The sequence below is a fragment of the Gossypium arboreum genome, chromosome 11, assembly GCF_025698485.1.
Source record: "Gossypium arboreum isolate Shixiya-1 chromosome 11, ASM2569848v2, whole genome shotgun sequence".
Lineage (NCBI taxonomy): Eukaryota > Viridiplantae > Streptophyta > Magnoliopsida > Malvales > Malvaceae > Gossypium > Gossypium arboreum.
In genome coordinates this window covers 120,434,302-120,440,702 of record NC_069080.1, presented here as the reverse complement: position 1 = coordinate 120,440,702, position 6,401 = coordinate 120,434,302, and the positions used below count along the sequence as shown (strand labels likewise).

Sequence of the window (6,401 nt, the reverse complement as noted above, 5' to 3'; positions counted from 1 at the left end):
TCACCTAAAATAATGTATTCCCTATAAAAGAAACTAAAAAAATAAAAATCTTATAAAATAAATAAAAGACTATTAAAATTTGAAAAGGAAAATTAAAAATTATTTAAATTATAAAAGAAAGAACACACATTTATGTTTTTTCAAAATTTTAATTATATTTAATAATTAAATTAAATTAGAGAAGTTATTAGATACAAATGAGTATATAGTAACCTTTGAATTCTTTTTAATATTAATATCATTTTATGTCCGTATCATATTCGTTCTTTTTAATACAATACCTAGAACTACATATAGCCACGCCTTCAACCCTTAAATAAGAGCATAATGCGCTTCAAAGCACTCGAACACACATCCTCCTACACTAACAACAATGTCAATGCCAATCAAACAAATACTCAGTTGACACATTTCAATGTATTTAAAAATTAAGGATATATCACTATTTTATTGGTGTCTAAAATTATAAATTTTAGGATTATACTAATGTAAATTATTCTCAAATGATAATATTTTCTTCTTCTTTTTTTAAAGGTTTTTTGATTATTTAATTGGGTGAGATGAGTTAAATTTATTTTGATTTTGTATAGTTGATTTAATGAGATATTGGGTTATTGGATTGGGTTATTATAGATATTTATTTTTATATATTATAATATAAATATATTTTAAATAATTAAAAATATTAAAAATTAAGTCAATTTTTTTGTTGGGTTGGTTTGAGAATTAAAAAACCGATAACCAACCAAAAAACCCAACAAAATCGAAGGTACAATAAAAAAAAACATGTCTCACTCGATTAAACTGATGCCAACCAAATTGATTGGATCGGTTTAAACCAAAAATCGCTCCTAGTAATTGAAAGTGCATTGATTCTTACCTATCAATTATTTGTTCAGCTATAACTAGGCAATGTAACTACTAGTAGAAAAATAAAGATGGATACTATAAATTATTCATAGAGTAATTCACTATCAACGAGTATAAATTGTGATTAAAGTTCAACTCACTCATCAAGTTGCAACATCACCTATATACTTCAATTTAGATCATTTTCCCTCTAAGACTTTCCCTCCAAAAGCTTAGATGTAAACTTAGAGTGTGTTTGATAAACATAAAAAATTAAGGGTTGAAAAAGTAACTATTGAATTATTTTTTTGAATAGTAATCTCATTATAAGTTCTTATCTTTTTTTATATCTAAAACTATCCATAGCTCCTCCCTAATCCTTAAGTAGGAGGATAATGCGCTTCAATGCACTTGAACCCATGTTCTCATGCACTAGCAACAATGCTAATGCCAATAGAGCTAAGACTCAATCGGAAATATAACACCTTTAACCAGTATCTGTCGCCAGAATAGGGTTACGGAGCATTACCAGAGTTTTCATTCAAAACAATCAAAATTTAAAGCATTTAATTCACATCATCAATCATAGCAAAACTGTCAAAGGCATACATATTATCCCTTATTCGAGCCCTCGAAGCCTTAGAAAAACACATTAGAAACAAATCGGGACTAAATAAAAAACATATATAATTTTTCCAAAAAAGATGAAAATTTTCTAACTGAAGGGGTCACACGACCGTGTGGTTAGGCCGTGTGACTTACACGGCTGAGACACACGCCCATATCTCAGGCCGTGTGGACATTCGAAGTAGGGATACATGGGCATGTCTTAGCTCGTGTTCGTGCTTGTGTAACTCTCTGACTTGGGTCACATGGCTAAGCCACATGCCCGTGTTCTAGACCGTGTACCCTCGAAGTGCAACCTTTAGAAACTTACAGGGGACACACGGCTAAGACACACACCCGTGTCTCTAACCGTGTGGACTAAAAATAGGCCATTTCCAAGCCATTTTTCTCACCCATTCCTGTACACACCTATAACCAATTTACCACACGTAATCAAGCATCCCAAAGTACACCAAACCATACAACAACAAGCTATCCAAATAAGATACATATGCATACAACCAATATGCCCAAAAAGACACCTCAATCACAACAATTAAACTTGTATAACCATATGCATAGTTGATCACCTTGCTACTATTTTTGTAAAGTATACTATGCTTAACTTATACCTTGTCATTAGAACTTATCATTTGAACTATAGTTTTCATGCATCCCAAATATACATATATCTAACTTATACATATTTGACCATAACTTATCCATATATATATAGTTTAATTCCATGCCAAGTTATAACATAATTGACCACATACCAAAATCACAATCAAAGATACCAATTTGGTTATTCAAAACACAACTTCAAATGACCATTTCAACTCCAACCATCAAGGCCATCTAAATGACACAAATCTAACCATAACTAGATGGTTCCAACAATCAACATGTATACAAATCATATTTCAATCATGTACATCTGTTCACAACCTTTCCAAAGCATACTATATCTTGACCATGTTGAGGTCAATTCATCATATATCACTTTGGTCATTCTAACATGCTTTAACACATATCAACAAGGCACCAAATGTACCAAGGGTACATCACCCAAAATGTCATATACCTGCCAAACACATCAACTAACATTCAACTAATCATCAACCATAAGTTCACCTATACATGCTATTATAACCTTAACCAAGATATTAAGATTTACCGATATAATCATTGGATAGCGTGATGGATCTTCGACTAGCTTTAAACCTGATCAAGTTTCCAGGAATCTGAAAAGTAAAAAAAAATAACTACGTAAGCAATGAATGCTTAGTAAGCTCGTATAAACTTTAGTCATATTAATCCATTTCAAATATGAAGTTTATACATGCCAAGAATAATCCTATACCGATAGCACAAGATTCATGAATCTATATTCAACAACTAACAAAGTGGACAAATCCACAACATCACTTATACATATCATTCCTAGCATAGCAGGATTTTATAAAACTTTAAACCCTTCTAATTTTCTTATTTTCATTTGCATTTCATTACTTTCCATTGCATTTACTATCTTTAGCTTAAATAACAACATCAATTCAACACATCATTCCCTTTTTCATCTTTTACACTTAAGTATGAACTTATTATTTCATTACCCTTTCCACATCCGTTTCATATGCATAACACACAAGACATAACCATATCATAACCATAAGCTAGTACATTGAAACATAGCTCTTTTCGAATTAATGACATTATAAAATATTTCATAAGAAATTGCATAATTTAAACCTTACCACTCTTTCATAAACACAAGCATATTTCCATTTGAGCACTTACCATTTCAATGCAACTTATAAGTAAACATAATGCCATTCAACCAATAGCTTGGCAGATGCCTAAGTATCAAACTGTAACGCCCCAATTTTTTGGAATTCAGTGAATGTTGGCATAGGTTTAATTATGTTTGTGGGCCTCTAGAAGGCCCAAGCTTAAGATAGAACCCGGTAATTTTAGTTAATTTTTGTTCCATAAGAAAAAGGGAGTGAAATTATGAAATAGGACTTATGTGAAAATGTTTGAAAATGCTATAGGCTAAATTGAGGTGGCCAAATAAATAGGAGTGCAAAATAGGAGGATTTGCATGACAAACCTCCCATTTTACATAAAGTGGCTAGCCATCATGTTGTTGTAGACAATATGAGTACTTGATATCCATAATTTATGGTACAAATTGATACAAATTGATAATGGGTTAGGTAAATATTCCATGATAATGGATTAGGTAAATATTCCATGATAATGGGTTAGGTAAATGTTTCATGATAATGGTTTAGGTAAATGTTTCATGATAAGAAATTCATGTCTTTTGTATTAAAGAATTAAATGGATGAAATATGAAGTTTTATTAAAAGAAAAGGGTGAAAAGAACAAAGTTTTGTCCATCTTTGTTCATCATAGCCTAAAGTTAGAGAAGAGAAAGGAGAGGAGAAAGCTCTTGAGTATTCGGTCATTAGGAGGAGGAAAATTGAAGGTAAGTTCTTGGTACCTTGTTTCTATTTTGAGGCTCATGAGTTCTTCTTGATTCTACCTTAACTCTTGAAGTATATTTTGATTTTTAGTTGTGTTAAAATGAAGGAAATAGTTGTTGTTTCATGTTCTTTTGATGAAAAATTGAAGATAGGTAAAGTTGAGCCAAACAAATGAGCATGCATGTGCCTTAGATGTTAAAGGGAAAAATCAGCTAACACGTTGTGCTTTAAAATGATGAAATGGAGATTATACTTAAGTAAAATCATAGATATGTGATGATTGATTGGTGATATACATGTTTAAATAACATGCATGCAAGGTATGTGTGAAAGAGTGATTTGGTAATAAATCTGCTTGGGACAGCAGCAGTAACGTGACTTTGGAAAATCACCATAAATTGTGGGAGATGAATTAGAAGCTTAATAAATTATGTAATTAAAGCTTTTTGAGTCTAGTTTCTAATGAAATAAACGAGATCATATTTTGAATTCTGTACAATGAGAAATTTGATTTGTAATGAAGAGTGGTCAGATTAGTCAAACAGTGAAACATGGGAAACTTTAAGAAAAATCTGGTATTGATTGGCCATACCAAAAATTCTGAAAATTTTATGGATAAAATATATATGAGTCTATTTTCAGGGAAAATTAACGGAACATGATTTGGAGTTTCGTAGCTTCAGTTATAAATGATTTAGTGACTGTTGCTCAGGAAGATAGCTTGCAGTGAAATTATGATTATGTGGTAAACATTGACAAAAATTTGTTAATGAGTTGCTTATTAATTTCTTATAAGCTCACTATGATCTGTAGGTGTGGTTGGCCGAATATTGTAAGGGGTTAATATGTAGTTTGTATTTGAATAGTTAGATTAACGTGTTAGTAATCCAATTGTAGGCGATTCGTGTGTGGATCTCGTCAACATATCGTCGCAAATGTGTGTAACTAACGCCTCTTTCTTAGTCTGGATCGGCAAAAGTCGAAAAGCCAAAATGCCGAAAATCGGTATTTTGTAGATTTCTGAAGTGTGCGAATGCTTGTGAGGTAAATCGATTAATGTTTTTGGTAAGCTGCAAAATTTGGACCGTAAAGTGCATGATTTACGTGCCCTCGATATTTTTAGGCTTAATGGGCCAAAATTGGAATGATAGGCCAACGGCCCAATTCGTAAGAACCCCCAGACGTGATTACGTAGTACGTGAAAGGTAGGAATATGCATGAAAAACCCTAAAATAGATAAATTACTGAAATACCTTTAAAAGTGAAAATTTACGGTTTCACCCCTAGGAGATAAATTACCAAATACCGCTAGGTTAAATTGACCTAAATGCATGTTTGATCGTTGTTATTTATCGCATGCCATGTTGTTATTATCGATGCATGGATGGGATATTGACGGAGGAAGTACTGAAAGTGGCTTGTCCACGTCTTGGAGGCTTTGCCTCAATTTATTTATTCTTGAGTAGCAAGGTCGCAACTGTGGAGTGTTAAATTGGGTGGGTTGAGCTATTCCCACATGGATTGTATGGCTGGTACGGTGGAGTGTAGTGGTTGGTGGGTTGAGTAGTCTCCATAAATGGGCTTGCATATGTTATTGATGTTGCATGTATTTTGAAATGGGCCTATGGGCCATACCGTTATCTGAATAAGGGCTAAGGCTCGGTTTATTGTAATCTGAAAAGGGCTCTAGCCAAGACCACTGCTACCCAAATGGGCTTGCATATGTTTACCGATGTTGCATGTATTTTGAAATGGGCCTATGGGCCATACTGTTATCTGAATAAGGGCTAAGGCCCGGTTTATTGTAATTTGAAAAGGGCTCGCCCAAGACCATCTGTTCTGAATGGGCTTAGGCCCAATAGGCTTGAGCTGACTTGGACTTTGAATGGGTTTTCCTTACACACTGAGTTTCCCCAAACTCACCCCTTTTATTTTCATCCACGCAGGAAATCCCCAACCATAGTGGGCTTGGAGCTGTGAGGGAATTCGGAGTGGCCACCCGTTCTGAAAGTTTGATTTTCTTCTCGTGAACTAGACATCTTTTTATTACGTTTGAGGTTTTGGGCTTTTAAATGTAATAAAGCCGCTTATTTATTTTTGATGGTTTTTATTATGTATTACTAAGATAGGTAATACTTATTTTAACTGTTGAAATTAGATAGCTTTAGGGCGCGTTTTCAAAAACAACAGTTGATTTCAAAATAACACGACAACAAGCAAAGCTTCCATAATGAAAATATTTTCCAAAATTAATCACTTTTCCTAAAAATGACTTAATCGAATCGGTTTCCTAGAAATATCCATGACGTTAAGGTGTGGCAATGGCGGTATGCATGTCTAGGATTGGATCCGAAGGGAGGTTGGTACTTAAGCAGTCCGATGGACTCACCACCTCTTTTCCGGTTTCCTACCTGGTGCACAGCTTCCATTCACTTTAACCCTTAATGAATTAAT

The 6,401-nt window shown here is 33.4% G+C and overlaps 1 long non-coding RNA gene across 1 annotated transcript; it reads left to right on the top strand.

Annotated features, from left to right (window-relative positions):
• Positions 1 to 3,834: 3,834 nt before the first annotated feature.
• LOC128283507 (uncharacterized) lies at positions 3,835 to 6,184 on the top strand. Its single transcript, XR_008273868.1, has 2 exons — positions 3,835 to 3,949; positions 5,894 to 6,184. It is a non-coding gene; the product is annotated as an uncharacterized LOC128283507 (long non-coding RNA).
• Positions 6,185 to 6,401: the final 217 nt, after the last annotated feature.